The 16,708-nt window shown below is 45.6% G+C and overlaps 1 protein-coding gene and 1 pseudogene across 2 annotated transcripts in view; both read right to left on the bottom strand.

Moving 5' to 3' along the window:
* MTM1 (myotubularin 1) overlaps positions 1-16,708 on the bottom strand; it is a 293,065-nt gene that overhangs the window by 78,752 nt on the left and 197,605 nt on the right. The window lies entirely within an intron of this gene.
* On the bottom strand, positions 14,005-14,123 carry LOC134950239 (5S ribosomal RNA; annotated as a pseudogene).

The raw sequence follows: 16,708 nt of genomic DNA on the forward strand, positions 1-16,708 counted from the left end.
TGGATATCCCCATCGACTTGTCAAGCACCTGAACACTTCGGGGTGAAGGCCCCACTCCCCCGGGTGCAGGTCTGCTGAGGAAGTCTGCTTCCCAGTTGTCTACTCCCGGAATGAAGACCGCTGACAATGCCACAGCGTTTCTTTCTGCCCAGAGGAGAATTCTTGACACCTCTGACATCGCTGCTCTGCTCTTTGTTACGCCATGTCGGTTTATGTACGTCCCTGCCATCAGATTGTCCGACTGGACCTGAATGGCCCGATCTTGAAGATGTGAGGCCTGCAGAAGGGCGTTGTATATGGCCCAAAGTTCCAGAATGTTGATTGGAAGGACGACTTCCTGACTTGACCATCTTTCTTGAAACTGCACCCCGAGTGAAGGCTCCCCAACCCCTGAGGCTTGCGTCTGTAGTTAACAGAATCCAGTTCTGAATTCCAAACCTCCGACGAGGTGAGAAGTCTGTAGCCACCACAAAAGGGAGATCCTGGCTTTTGGCGACAGACGGATCCTCTGGTGCATGTGAAGATGCAATCCGGACCATTTGACCAACAGATCGAACTGGAAGTGTCTTGCGTGAAACCTTCATTATTTTAGAGCCTCGTAAGAGGCCTCCATTTTCCCCAGAAGGCGAATGCACAGATGCACCGACACCCGGGTTGGCTTCAGGACGTCCCAAACCATCGACTGGATCACCAATGCCTTTTCCAAAGGAAGGAACACATTCTGCGACTCCTTGTCCAGTATCATTCCCAGGAATGGGAGCCTCCTTGATGGCTCTAGGTGAGATTTTGGAAGGTTCAGAATACACCCATGATCCTGGAGGAGTTTGGTTGAAAGACCAATGCTGTCCAGCAACCTTTCCCTGGATGGTGCTTTTATCAGGAGATCGTCCAAGTACGGAATTATGTTCACTCCCTGTTTGCGGAGTAGAATCATCTCTGCCATCACCTTGGTGAACACCCTCTGTGCCGTCGAGAGACCAAAGGGTACAGCCTGGAACTGGTAGTGACAGTCCTGCAGTGCAAATCGGAGAGAAGCCTGATGAGGCGGCCAGATCGGAATGTGAAGGTACGCATCCTTGATATCCAGAGACACTAGGAATTCTCCCTCCTCCAGACCTGAGATTACCGCTCTCAGTGGCTTCATCTTGAATTTGAACAGTCGTAAGTACGGGTTCAAAGGCTTGAGGTTCAGAATGAGTCTTACCAAACCGTTTGGTTTCGGTACTACGAACAAGCTGGAATAGTACCCCTTTGTGAGTAGATGAGGTGGAACTGGAACAATAACCGGAGTCTGTACCAGTTTTTGGATAGCATGCTGTAAAGTTATACTTGCCTCTTGTGAAACTGGTAAGCCTGATTTGAAGAATCTGTGAGGTGGGAGCTTTTGGAACTCCAATCTGTAGCCCTGGGAAATAAGATCTATGACCCAGGGATCCTGGCATGAACTTGACCAGATCTTACTGAAGAATTGTAGTCGGGCTCCCACCTGACAGCCTTCCGGGCATTGCGGTCCACCGTCATGCTGAAGTCTTTGAGGAAGCAGAGCCTGAGCTCTGTTCCTGAGCACCTGCAGTTGCTGACTTGCGTGGTTTACCTCTTGCGCCGCTGGAGGGCCTAGAAGCACCTCTGGATTTGCCCTTGAACTTGGCCGTCTGAAAGGACTGCATCTTAGAAGCTGAATGAGTCTTCTTGGATGGGGGGGGAAGAGGGGGGGGGCTGCGGAGGGAAGATACGTAGACTTACCAGCAGTAGCTGTGGAGATCTTTTGTCTAGTTCATCTCCAAACAAGGCCTCTCCTGTGAATGGTAGGCCTTCCACGCCTTTCCTGGAGTTTGCGTCAGCAGTCCACTGGCGTAGCCACAAGCCCCTGCGTGCAGACACTGCCACAGCAGTGGTGCCTGTGTTAAGCAAGCCTCTCTCTTTTATGGCTTCCACCATAAAGTTCGCAGAGTCCTGTATTTGCTACAGGAGTAGAACATCATCCCACCTAGACAAGGAATCTAATCCCTCAATTGGGTTAACTGACCATTTACCAATGGCTTTTGTGATCCACACACATGCAATAGTGGGTCTTTGGGCCACCCCAGCAGCTGTGTACAATGATTTGAGTGTAGTCTCAATTTTACGATCAGCCGTGTCCTTTAGGGAGGCTGCACCAGGAACAGGCAATACAATTTTTTGTGACAGCCTAGAGACTGATGCGTTCACTATCAGTAGATTTTCCCTTTTTTTCTTATCCTCCAGAGGAAAGGAAAAAGATGAGCAACCTTTTAGGGTTCTGAAATGTTTTTTTATCAGGATTAACCCACGGTTCTTCAAACGGGATATTCAATTCCTTTGACACAGGAAAAGTGACCGAGGACTTCTTTTTTACATTAAAATAAGATTCCTCACACTCCTGATACCTTACCAGGAATATGCAGAACATCGCTGATAGCTTCTACAAGAGCCTCTATTCCCTGTGACAGAGCCGCACCCCCCCCTCCAAGTCTCCCTCACCCTCCTCCAAATCTAAACCTTCAGCGTCAGAGTCAGACTGCAGGATGTGGGCCAGAGATCGCTTCTGCGGACAAATGGGAGGGGATTGAGACGCTGTTTTGGGGACTGAGTCTCTGCTCATAAACTCATCCACAGTCTGTTTTAAGTATTCTCTCTCTCTCATTTTGGGACAATATTGTAGAAAGAGTGGAGATCATTCTGAGAATTCAAAGAATTAACCCACTCTGGTTCAGCCCCGCTATTCTGTGAACCCTGAGTACCCAGTAGTGAGTCCCCTGGTGAAGAGGAATACTCCGCTGTACAAGAAACACACTCTTTGCCTGACATAATGTAAATGTGACAGCACACACACAGGAAAAGGTTAAGCACAATTAACCCACAAAGAGCCCTTCAGGGAGACAAAGTTAATTGTAGCCAGCCCCCGCTGTGCCCTTACCGCTAATGCCAAGCTTAGCCGGGTCGCAGACTAAGTACCCTGAGAGGGGACTTAGTACACTAGTAATCGCTCCTCCCCTGCTATGACCCCCCTGGTACCGCTGAGGTAATTTGGAGTCACACTGGAGGAGCTGCGCATCACTGTCAGTCAGCGTCTGTGTCCACTGATGAAGGAAAATGGCGCTGGTGACCTGCTGGATCCTCTCATAATGAAGCCCCGCCCCTTCAATGGTGCGCGGTCTTCCCGCTTTTTTTATACTGGCTGAGGAATTTGGTGCTTAAAATGGACAGATACCGTTTTAAGGCTGTGTTGCCAGTATGGGTACCGTGTACAGTGTACTGAAACGCAGCTGTGTACTGTGTCTGGAGATGCATTCCGCCCCGTTTAGAAGCCGTGCGTCTCCGTACCCTCATGCCGCCATAATGGCCAGCACCCCGCTAACCGGGACGCCAGCTCAGTACTCACCACTCTTCTTTCTTCTGGCTCTGTTAGGGGTGGCGGTGTGCTGCGGGAATGTACGCTCGCCATGGTGGGCTTGTGAATAGGTCCCTCAGGAGCTCAGTGTCCTGTCAGCCGGGAATGGGACCATTAACCCTTCAAGAGGTTGGGCCGTTCCCCTCCCTAAGTCCCACGAAGCAGACAGGCTGGTGCTAACCAGCCCTACCTGAAAATAACAAACATATAAAATAAATGCAGAAAACTCTTCAGAGCTTCCTTCAGCGTGACCGGCTCCTCCGGGAACATTTTCTAAACGGAGTCTGGTAGGAGGGGCCAGCCCACACTATCAAATTCTTAAAGTGCCCATGGCTCCTAGTGGACCAGTCTATACCCCATGGTACTAAATTTATCCTCTAGGACAAAGAAAATAAAGTTTTAAAATAAACTGTAGAAAACTCTCTGGAGCTCCAGAGTGTGCATCCTCTCCTGAGGGCACTTTTTTCTAAACTGCCTGTGGGAGGGGGCATAGAGAGAAGGAGCCAGCACACCCAATTGAAGAAATTTACAGTGCACCGACTCCTTTGGACCCCGTCTATACCCCATCGTACTAATTCCCCAATATCCCTTATGGATGCTAGCGAAAGAGAGAGAGTAATCATCTTCTATGGACAGATACTACAACTGCAAAGAAACAATAACCGAACATGCACTAATTAAGCTTGTACACTCATGGTGCTAAACAACCAGGTCAAAACAGTACCTGAAAACCTACTGTATATATGTCCTCATACATCTTTGCTGCAGTCACGCCAAATAGTGCCTCTTAGCACTCTTAGAAACTTACAGTCGGGCATCTTTTTTGCCAAAAATGCGTCTTATTCATAATGCAGTATGACTAGGACGCACAAGGAGACTGTGCTGATATATGACGCTTGTATATTGTTGTGACTAAGTTTCTGAATCTGTACACGAAGTGCTACGATACAAGTTCTCTTCTGCCCCGTATAAAGACTCAGTCACACACAATATACAAGTATCATTACAAATTGATCAGCAGTTTCTTGTGCATCCTAGTCACATTGTGTTACAACATAGACGCTGACAGAGCAAAAAAAAAAAAAAAAAAAAAGACAGCCAGCGTTAGAGTTGCACAAGTCCTGGCAGCTCACCCACACTGGGCATCTTGCGCTGAATGGCTTATTGAGGCTGTATGTATGAGGATGCATCTGTGCACATTTAGGTCATTCACCCAAGACTAGCTTCAAGTCCTCAATTTCCCATGTGTGTTACTAATGGTCTAAAGCCGCACTACCCACGGCCTACCCCCATCACAGCACTATGGGCTGCAACATACATCAGTGTTTCCCATAGATCTACCAGTTCTGTAATACTTTTCTAACAAGTCAATTAAGTTAACCACCTTTAAATTGGGGTAGGGTGGGGGGGGTCTTGTTTTGAGCATCAATCACAATCCAGCCTCTCGACACACACACCATTTTTGCCCAGGACATTCTCTGGAACATACAGTACTGTATGGGCCCCAGACAATACTGCTGCACGCGGCAGCATCCGGTACTAGTGTTTTTCAGACAAACCCCATTCATATATCATGGACCTCCCTGAAATGATTAGCATATTGCTATGCTATAAAAAAAAAAAAAAAAAAAAAAAAAGTGTACAAAATTCATGTAGCTGCAACATCTACAAGAACAGGACGCAGAGAACAGCACAGTTCTCGGCCTTACATAATTCTCACAATCACTGAGGTGTCACTTATGGCATCGGGATTGAAAAAATATAAAATTCCAGAATTGGCTTTATTCTTGTGTATCCATCCGTCCTGCCGTCCCGCACCGCACATAAATCAACTCACCAAACTGCAGGGGCAGGTGAAAGGGGCACTTCTTTCAGCCACTGTGACTGCAGGGGGAGCCGGGAGGAGTCGGCGGGTGACGGCCACCTTACCAGCGGCCTCAGCGGCAGGTGACTGCGCAGCGCGACTTCACAGTCACAGGTCACGCTAAGCTGGGGGAGCCGGGCAGCGTTGTGTGTCCCGAGTAAGCTCCACGCTGCCCGGCATCCCCGGGATTGGAGCTTCTAATACCGGGATTGAACCCGGCCTACTTTTGGCCTAAATCCGGGGAACCCGATCCCGGGATTGGCCACCCTACCGGGTTGTATGTCTGAAAGGGGTATTAGGGGATAACTGCCCAGTATCGCAGCTTAAGTGGACAGCTTTAGGTACATACTCCATTTCTCTCTGCTTTGAAGAATGATGTGCAAATAAAACGCAACCAAGATTACATCACCATTCCCAAGCAATGCCAAGACCAGAAATTTTAGAACTGGAAATGTATTCAATAAAATGTCTTAAACACTTAGGATAGTCTTTTATGATCTTTGCGTTCTATCAGGGTTTTTTTTTTTTAACAAACTGTTAGCTACCAAGGACAGAGGAGAATAGATCAGCCCAGGCGACTTGCTTACAATCTTACTTTCCAACTACGCTCAAGAACATTTGCAGAAAAGTGAACTGTGAAAATAACAGTCAAGTTATAATGGAAGAGTTGGCTGAATGGAAACAGCAAAACCATTTATCTTGGTCAGGTGGGAAGATGCAGGACAAGGTTATATACATCAAAATTCAGCACAGTTCATCAGAACAGACCTGCTGGAGGAGGAAGAAATGTTTATTTAGCTGGACACATAACTGATATATAGCGGCGGCAGCTTCTTGGCACAAGGCAGGCAACATATTGACGTTATAAATAGTCTATTGGAATGTCGTTCTGCAACTTGATTTTTATAGGAGGTTCACAGTAAAAGAAGCAAAACAGTGTAAAACAGAAAAAGCACTACAGAGAAAGCAATACTACCAGGTATGTACTATGGCACCAGCTAAATGGAACGGGTATTTCAGAGACCTCGTTAGTTGGAATGGGTGCTGTACATAGGCCAGTGGAAAGCATTTAAATTTTTTTTTGGCCTTGAACATGACTAGTTACAGGCTCAGACAGCAACTTGTACTTAGTCGTCCCTTTCCTGCATTTAGTGTACTTATGGGCACTGCCATAAAGCACTGGATTTTAGCAAGCAATTAACGCTTCTGAACGCTGCAGGCACAGCTACAGTTTAGGCAACACGATGGCTTGTCAAAGTGTGCGCAGGCTCATCTGCTTACATTATTGTGTGGATTGTTTGTGTCAAAGCATGTGCACTAAACACAATATTAATGCATGTACGTGCCAAGTCTGTAAGGGGTTAATATACCTTCCTACAAAGCTAAAGACTGAATTGAAACACACTACCAGCATTTGTAGTTTATGAAATCTACAGAAAAACAAAAAAACAGATTAGGTAAAACAGCTAACAAATATTATCTGATGCCGTGAATCACATTTATGGATTTACAACTGGAGATTGCAAGTCACAGTAGAGGCAGGACTGAAAATTAGGAAGGACGTAACCCAAAAACATGGGGGGGGGAATGGCTGAACTACAAAGAATTTTCTTATTGTATGGAAATGAAAAAAGCAGTTCTATTACTGCTAGGCCAGCAGAAATGAAGGCAGTGAAAACCTCTCTTCACATCACATCCTCTAGCAAATATACACTGGCATAATCTATCCCACAAACCTCTAAAATGCAGTAAATCAAAATTAGCTACATGTTCCAAGTCTTCATACGTGGGTCAATGGAAAGAACATTACAGTATAGACCTAATGAGAGAGAAGCAAGTGGATATATCAGAGCCTGTACAAAACATACAGCAGGTGACACAGGTGTACTGTATGTCTAACAATGAGCAGGAACCCTGTGTCATAGGTTATCCAATCCTTCCCCCACCTACTAAAATCAAAGTTTTAATTAATTAGAATTCTTGCAAACCAAACTGACCTACAGTATGCATTTCAAATTCAAAGTTTATAAGTGACCAAGCTATCAAGCACAGGAATCTGTTAAGACCACAAATATAAAATGGGTCTGGGACGATAATTAGTCTAGTTAGACAGTCAGTAGACAGACACCACATTAGACAGTCATTAGGTTGACAGGGTCAAAAGGTCGACATGACAATGGATGACACAAAATATGAGTGTTATGGTAGACTTACAGTGGTTAACACTCTTTCTGAGAGGTACATTGGGTTCCACAGGGAAACATGGGGGTGTAGAGTGGACCTTGATCCAGAGGCACCATCAGGCCAAAGCTTTAGGCAGTCCAAGGATGCACTGGGGCCTCCTCTACAACACCGCAACCAGGCACTGTGAGCTCAGCTTCATTAACCAGTCAAGACAGAGTAGAATGGGCCTCGATAGCAGCAGGAGCTGGGAGACCAGACTGCGGATAAGCTTGAGCAATCACCATTCCTATCCATCTGGTCAAGGTTTGCTTATTCGCAGGCCAGCCACGTTTGTGAAAACCAAACAAGACGAAAAGGGTATCTGACCTCCTGACAGAGGCAGTCATCTCCACATATATATGGAGAGCCCTTACCACATACAAAGACCGCTATTTGGAGAACAAATCAGAAGAGAAAAAGGCCGGAACCACAATCTCTTGGTTAAGGTGAAAAGATGACACCACCTTAGGTAAATAACCAGGGCGAGTTCTAAGAACTGCCCGGTCACGATAAAATATCAGAAAAGGCGGACGACAGGACAAAGCGCCTAAGTTAGACACCCTTCTAGCAGAGGCAATAGCCATTAAAAACAAGACCATGGCCGTGAATCATTTAAGGTCCACCGTCTCAAGAGGTTCAAATAGAGACTCTTGCAGGGCATTCAGGACAACAGACAGATCCCATGGAGCCACAGGAGGGACATAGGAAGGCTGAATCCAAAGGACACTCTGAGTGACATATGAACGTCCGGTATAGACGCAATTTTTCTTTGAAACTATACCGACAAGGCAGATATAGGACCCTTGAGGGAGGCCAGATGAAGGCCTAAATCCAGGCTGCGTTGCAGAAAAGCCAGAATTCTGGAAGTTCTGAATCTGTATGCATCTTAATTCTTATCAGCACACCAGGCGAAGTAAGAATTCCAGACCCTGTAGTGAATTAAGGCAGATGCCAGTTTGCGGTCTCTCAAAACAGTTTGGATCACCTCCTCAGAAAATCTTTTAGCCCCAAGGAGTGATGCTTCAAGAGCCACGCCATCAAAACCAGTCCTGCCAGGTCCGGATAAAGATAAGGGCCCAGGTCTGAGAACCAATGCCGTCTGGGCCACGCTGAAGCAACTAAAAGTAGCAATCCTCCTTCTTGTTTGAACTTCCGCAGGACCCTGGAAGTAGTGACACTGGAGGGAACACGTAGGACAGCCAAAAGTTCCATGGAATTGCCAGTGCATCCACGAACGCTGCTTGAGGATCCCTGGTCCTTGATCCGAAGACTGAAACCTTGTGATTGTGTCGAGACGCCATCAGGTCTACATCTGTTAGGCCCCACTTGTCCACTAGAAGTTGAAAGACTTCTGTATGAATACTCCAGTCTCCGGCGTGCACGTCCTGGCGACTGAGGAAGTCCACTTCCCAGTTTAGGGCGCCCGGAATGAACACTGACGATACTGCAGGCAGATGGCATTCCACCCAATGAAGGATCTTTGACACTTCCATCACAGCCATGCGGCTTCGAGAGCCACCTTGATGGTGCATGTATGCCACCGTGGTGGCATTGTCTGACCGTACTTAAACTGGCCTGTTCTGTACCAGAGGCAGGGCGAGAGTCAATGCATTGAAAACCGCCCGCAACTCCAGAATGTTTATTCGGAGGATTGATTCCTCCTTGGTCCAGCGACCCTCAAAAAAGCGTTGCTCCAACACCGCACCCCATTGCGGATCCAGAAGGGACGGCCCCTGCTCAATTGCTGGTCCTGTAGCCACCAGGTCAGCGACAAACGAACCTCCGGAGTCAAAGTGATCATGTGAGATCTGATCCGATGAGGTAGGCCGTCCCACTTGGAAAGGATTAACCTCTGCAGAGGGCGGGAATGAAATTGAGCGTACTCTACCATGTCGAATGCTGACACCATCAGGCAAAGTACTTGCATCGCCGAGTGTATAGACACTCTGGGGCAACAAAGGAAGCATCTTATCCGGTCTTGAAGCCTCAGGACTTATTCTGGAGACAGAAACAGTCGCTGACTGTGTCTGTCCAGGAGTGCCCCCAGGTGCACCATGCTCTGAGATGGGACCAGCGAGGAATTATTCTAATTGATGAGCCACTCGTGGGCTTGTAGGAAGCTTATCGTCAACTACAGATGACTGAGGGAGTTTGCCAGAATCAGCAAGTCGTCCAGATATGGCAGGATCCTGACACCCTGGCAACGGAGATGAGCAGGGTGAAGAGCAGAGGATCGGTAGCCAGTCCAAATGGCAGAGCCTGGAACGGATAGTGGAGGTCGCCAATAGCAAACCGCAGATACTGCTGATGCGGCATGCAATAGCTGTATGCAGATACGCATCCTGTATATCCAGGGATACCATATAGTCTCCGTGTTCCATAGTCAGTACAATTAAGCGCATTGTTTCCATACATAACATGGACACTCTCACAAACTTATTCAGTGATTTGAGGTTGAGTATAAGCCGGAAAGACCGATTGGGTTTCGAAACTAGAAACAGGGTCGAGTAGTAACCTCTGCCTCTGTGGGACAGAGGTACCGCCACTACCATTCCTGTATTCAGGAGGGAACTCACAACCTTTTGCAGAGTTTGCGCCTTTAACGAATCCGAAGGGATAACCGTGGTGCAAAACTGGCGAGGGGGACGTCTCTTGAAGGAGACTGTGTACCCGTGAGAGACAACTTTACGCAACCAAAGCGTCTGAAGTGGTCTTTAGCCAGATCTAGGTGAACTGCAGAAGTCGGCCTCCCACCCTGGGGTCCCCCGGGGATGGCCCGCCCAGTCATGTGGCAGGCTTGTCTTGTTTAGAAGCAGGCTGACTGGCCATCCAGGATTATTTAGCCTTGGGCTTTTTGGTTTTGGAAGCACGATCCTGTCTCGGGTATGCCTGACCTATTGCTTTCTCTTGAGGCAGAGAGAAACAAAAAGTGGTACCTTTTGCCTTCTGTGCAGAAGGATTAGTATTTGGGAGAAAAGCAGTCATAGCAGCTGCTAACTCGGACACAATTTTATTAAGGTTTTCCCCAAACAAAATGTCCACCTTAAAGTGGAGTACCTCCAAGGTCTTTTTGGAGTCCAGGTCCACCTTCCATGACATAAACCACAGAATACATCGAGCCAGGACAGACGTAGTCAACGCCTTGGCTGCCAACACAACCGCCTCAGAGGGCACCTACTGAATGTAATAGGCAGCGGTGGTAATATGAGACATTTTCTGGCATTGTCAGATATATCCTCTGGCAGCTCTTCCTCTAATGCCTGAACCCATGCTTCAAGCCCAAAAGGCTGCAATAGTGGCTCTATGTACAGAGGTAGTAAATAGATTTCAGGCATCCCTCCACACGGTTCCTTCAGTGAAGTGACCGTCAGAGTGGATGACACCACTAGGCAGCTGATACGAGAATCCACTTGCGGTGAATTTTCCCACTTACCATGGTAACATAGTTAATGAGGATGAAAAGAGGCAAAATGCACGTCGGGTTCAACCTGTATTCTGAATTAAGCTGTGCACCTTTTAATGTACCTGCTGAAGTAATGGTTTAGTACCAATTAACAACTATAATTCATATCACTCCCAGATAGTTAATGTCAATATCTTAAATGCTTTACCCTTGGATACTTTTTTCAGTTAGAAATTTGTGCAGTCCGTTTTTAAATGCATTTACAGAATCCGCCATTATTACTTTCTCCGGCAGGGAGTTCCAAATCTTTATTGCCCTTAGTGTGAAGAACCCTTTCCTACTTGTTACATAACTCTGCAGGGAGAGGATAGCGAGCCAAGGCCCGTTTAGACAGAGGGAATTTCTTCCCTGGATTAGACCAGGGTTCCTGGCTGATGTCCACCAAATGGTCAGAATGGCGTAATAGATTTTTAACCACCTTCTGTCGTTTGAACATATCCGTTTTCTTAGCCACAGTATTGGAATTCTCATCAGTGATTTGTAGGATCTGCATAATAGCAACCACTAGGGCAGGGACATCAATTTGCAATGGAGAATCCTCGTCCGAAACACCCGATTCAGTATCTGAAAGGACAGTATTCTCCCCCTCCTCTTCAGATGAAACATCTGAGAGATTCGTGGATTGTGAGGAAGCAGCCCGCTTAGATGACCCAGAGACATGGTAGTGACCTGGAGCGGATTTTTGTCTCACCAAGGATTGATTTAATTGCTGCAACTGGTTAGACAAATATTCCGCCCAAGGCAGATTAGCCATAGGGACAATATGTGGCTGTAGTGGCACAGGTGGTCACATAGGGGGCGTAAGGCGTTCCACCAGAGTACCCAGTAGGTTTGTGAATGCAGGCCAGGGTGGCTACTGATTACAGGAGCGGTGGACTGACTTGGAGATGCATGACACACAGTACACAGACCATCATACAAAACTTTTCCCTCAGGTAAATCTTTGGCGCATGCTCTGCATGATGCAGGAGTGTCCACAGACTTACTGCCCTTCTTGTTAGACATTGTACACAAATGCAACAACAGAGCAGTTTAGCACGATAAAGCCAGACAGAGTACAATGCCTGCGAATAAATCCGTTAGTATGTGACTGATTACACAGTACACAACACCTGTGAATAAATCCGGTATTATGTGACTGAGTACACAGTAGAATACACGTAATGGTTAAATACTGTGATGCACTATATATATGACCCAGACGCACCTAGTTCCTTAGGGTACAGAACATAGTGATAGATATATCTGGGAAACACTGAAACCACACAGCAGATACAAACAGGTCACAGGCAATGCAGATAATTATTAGGACAATAAAACTGCACTGGACTAGTATATGTACAGATATATATCCTAGACCGAAGGTATATATCAGAATACTCGTACAATATATTCTGTAATAGGTACACTCTTTCTTAACGAACGCTGTCTGTATAAAGACACATAGAATACTCAAGTGTTTGTAAAGTCATAGCGCTGTATACAGGCGGCTTTACAAGGGAGACCTTGCCCTGCAGTCCTGGAGACCAGCCACAGCTATGCTTAGAAGATGACACCCAGCCAGGGAGTGAGGGAGAGTGTGTGGCAGCTCCAGGGCAGGAAAATCTGCCGTAGATGGCACCAGGAGAGGAGCTACAGGTCAAGCACTGACTCCCCTGTGCTGGTTCTCACCGCCAGTCCTACGCAGTCTTATAAAAACGAGCATTAGTACACCCAACCTGTACGCCTATGCCAGCGTCGCGGTCCATCTCCCTAGACAGCGGCAGGAACGCAATTTAATGGTGGCTCCCCGTAGCAGCCATGCAAACCAGGAGTGTGTCTGCGTCCGTGTGACTAAAACCGGAGCGTCTCTGCCGCAAGTATCCGTGAACAGGCCGCGGGAGTATGTTTACGCCTCTTGGGAGGTGATGGAGCTGCATCACAGAATGTGAAGACTGACATATCAGCGCTGCGGCCCTTGAAGTCTTCTTAGAAAGCTTTTCAGGGCTGCCCAGTGAAGCCTCGTTAAGTGACCTGCTGCTGTAGGCACCAACTGAGCTCACAGTGCCTGGAGGCGGGGTTATAGAGGAGGCCCCAGTGCATCCTGGGACAGCCTAAAGCTTTAGCCTGTTGGTGCCTCTGGATCAAGATCCAGTCTACACCCCAATGTTTCCCTGTGGAACACAATGTACCCTGCTGCAGAAAAGCTAGACACCATTTTGTTTGCATTTTTGCGTGGATAGTTTTCTCATCTGGGAACCCCAATTGTAGAAAGTCATCCCCTCACAGGGCTCACTTCACTTGCCACGCTTCGGGCCCACCACAAGGTTTATAACCAACTCTATGCCGACATGGATAGAAAAAAAAAAACTGTCTACCTTTTTCATGTCGACCATTTTCCTGTCTACCTTTTGACCCTGAGAAGGTCAATTTGGTGCCGCACAGGACCTTTCTAAAGAATTTTTCTTTGTAATGGGCTCTTATGGAATTTGTCCCTTGTGAACCAACAGTACATATACATAAGAAATGCCTGTATCGGTCTTTAAGGAGTTACTGTTGTTGGTGGTGCACCCAGAGTCAATAGTACGTATCAAAGTTACAAAAGAGAAAGAGAGACTCTGTGTTGGGGCACGCTTGAAAAACTAAAACTTAACTTTTAATTATAGTGTGATAAAATTCTGGTACACAATTCAACACACATATAGTATATAATATTTAAGGAGAAAGTCAAATGGTTCTCACTTGCGAAGTAATAATTTTGGAGTGGCAGTTCTCCAAGTAATATTACTATTTAAGGTGACAGTGACACCTGAGATGAAAATATTAAGAATTTAATTTCAGCATAACAGAAAATTCTTCCAATGCCTATTGTAATGGTATCTCCTTGTAACGATTAATCTGCTATTTCTAAATTTTCTGATCAATAATTGCAATATGCAAGAGAGCTCTAGATGAGTATATGATCAGGAAGAGAGATTCAATGAGAAGAAGGGAATATAGATATGAAAATGGTAACAGTCAAGGGTTGCTCCAACACCTCTGCTTTTCACATGAATACAGAGGTATTTATTACTGCACCTAATATTCCCTGGAAGTCTCCCATCCAGGTACTAATCAGGCTATTCACTGCTTAGCTTCCAAGATCAGGCGAGATTGGGCGTAGCCAGTGAGATATGGCAGTAATATCACATAGATTGTGAATGAGAGAGTGTATGGTTATTGGCATATACCAGATAGAGTACTTCTGCTGTCCATTATTGCGCACAGTTTCCCTGTTACTTTTAGCATTGCAGGGGAGTTATATAACTGGCGTCAGGATGAGAGAGTACTGAAAAAGTGAGATATAGGAAACGTATAGGTTCAGAGCCCGTCTTCTGCTGTCCACTGTCATATAACTTAATATAGCGGACAATGGATGAGAGAGGCGGGTTATCTGGGCCTATTGAGTAATGGTGTGAAATTACACAGATATCTTAAAGTTTTTATTATGATGGTGCATAATTCAATTACATATTCTTAATCCTGATAGTAGTGGGCAGAGGGATTAATATTTCCGCTATTGGCGATGCCCCTAGAGTACTGCAAAAGAAGGCCGAAGCCAGCTGTTAGGGATATCTCAAAACACACGTAATAGTATGAATTATATCTCACTAATTAGGGTATAAGAGTGGGAGAGAAAAAGAGACATCAATGAGCGTTGAATGTCTTAACTCTGTAAATAAAGGATAGCAGATTAAGCAAAAAATTAAACAATTAATGACAAAACATTTTTTTGTCAATTATACGATACCAGGAGGTGAGTGGGCTGAACCATGCACTGTTCAGCACCACTTGTCACAGACGGCCGTTTCACCTGAAGGTGGCTTGTTCACTGTGTGAGGTGGTAGTGGAAGAGAGTCTATTTAAGGCAAGAAGGGGGGTGGTCTCAAAATTCAGACCAATCACAGGAAGGAGGAAGTAGATTGTGTGATGTCAAAAAGGCATCCTGCGCATCACTTCCGGTTTCAAAATCCGGAGGTTAATGTTATTCTAATTATACATAGGGCCGTATCTATGGTTAGATAGGGCTTATAATAAAAATAAATGAATAGGGAGGATAAATGTTTAAAATTAATTATTGGGGCCAAGATCGTGGTATTAACTCCAATACCAGAAGTTTATCAGTCACTGGAGTTGTCAGAGACGCGTCACTGGACATGGTCGCGTCACTTCCGGTTGAAAAGACCGGAAGTGGCGCGCGTGGCCGTAATTCGGGGTTTATATAGGGCTGAGTGGAAAGGTCACATAGGGCTGAGGATAACTGGGGATGAGCCTCAATATGTGGAGGGGTACATATTAGCCCGGATGATGAGGCCACAATCGGAGTGAAAACTCCGTGACCGGAAATGGCGTCAGTATACCATCATACAGGAAATGCTTAGTTGCATCACTTCCTGTTTACAAATCCCCATTTCTAGTAATAGGACTTCTGTGGGCACATAACGGGACATGGACGCATAACTTCCGGTCACGAGGGCCGGAAGTGGCGAAAAAAGCCGTCACTCATAAGTTTATGTGCGGCTGATTAAAGGGTGATTTTGGACTGGGAATAGCTGATTGGGCCTATGGAGGAATGGAGGAATATGAAAATACATATTTAGATGGCCCTGACAGTGGGACCGCATACGAAGTAAAAACTCCGTGACCGGAAGTGGCGTCGGAGCACCATCATATAGAAAAAACCCTAGCTGCATCACTTCCTGTTCTGAAAGGGACAGGAAAAGTTATGTGCAACCATTGTTGTGGATAGGAAAATAGTGATCTATTAGTAGTGTTTATGTTTTAATGGTTGCTGGGTAACCATAAGGTAAATAAAATAAAATAAAATAAAGGATGTTGAATTTAAAATTTGCATATGTGATTTGTGTCTATAAATTGCTGGTTAAGGGTGAAGAGAGAAGGAAAAAAAAAAAGGGGGGGGAAAAGAAGAAAACAGTGAAGAAAAATATTTTTTTGCTTGTTTAAAAATAATGATCCGGTTGTAGCATAATGTGGTATCGGGTTCAGTAAGGTTGCAGCTAGGTTTATTGAAAGAGGAAAAAAAGGAGAAAATTGTAATTGAGTGCAGCTTCTATAGTGTAGCAAAAAGAGTCATAAGATTATGTTTTTGTGTGTTTTTGTGATTTCTGAGTGAATGTATAGTGAGTGGAAATGGGTGCCGTGTTAGTGCAATATGAGTGTGTGGCGATTAGTTTGAATGTGAATAAGGGGGTGAGTCATCGTAAATACGTGTATAGGGAGTGCCTTATGGGTATGAATGTGGGTTGGTGTAAATGTGAGAGAATAAGTGGAATTGTTGGATAGAGAGGTTGATTGGATGGGGACAGATGAAGAAAAAGGAGGGGAAAAAGTTAGGTTGGAAGATCATTAATATAGGTGTCTTTTTGGAACATCAAATAAAAACTCCATAATTTATGTGTTCGTTCATGCCTTTTGGCGCAAGACAGTTAAGTTTGAAGGTCCATTCGGATTCATGTTTGAGCAATTCTTGCATCAAATCTCCTCCGCGTATTCCTAAGTTAATTCTTTCCAGACCAAAGGCTTTGAGTTCTTTGGGATTGCCCTGATGATGGTTAAAAAAGTGGCGCGCCACTGACGTTAGTTTTTTCATTTTTTTAATATCGGATGATGCATTTCTCACAGAGCCTATGTGTTCCAGGATACGTTGTTTTAGGGCTCTTGTGGTAATGCCCACATATTTCATGTCACAGCTACATGATATGCAGTATAC

The sequence above is a fragment of the Pseudophryne corroboree genome, chromosome 8 (genome assembly GCF_028390025.1).
Source record: "Pseudophryne corroboree isolate aPseCor3 chromosome 8, aPseCor3.hap2, whole genome shotgun sequence".
NCBI lineage: Eukaryota > Metazoa > Chordata > Amphibia > Anura > Myobatrachidae > Pseudophryne > Pseudophryne corroboree.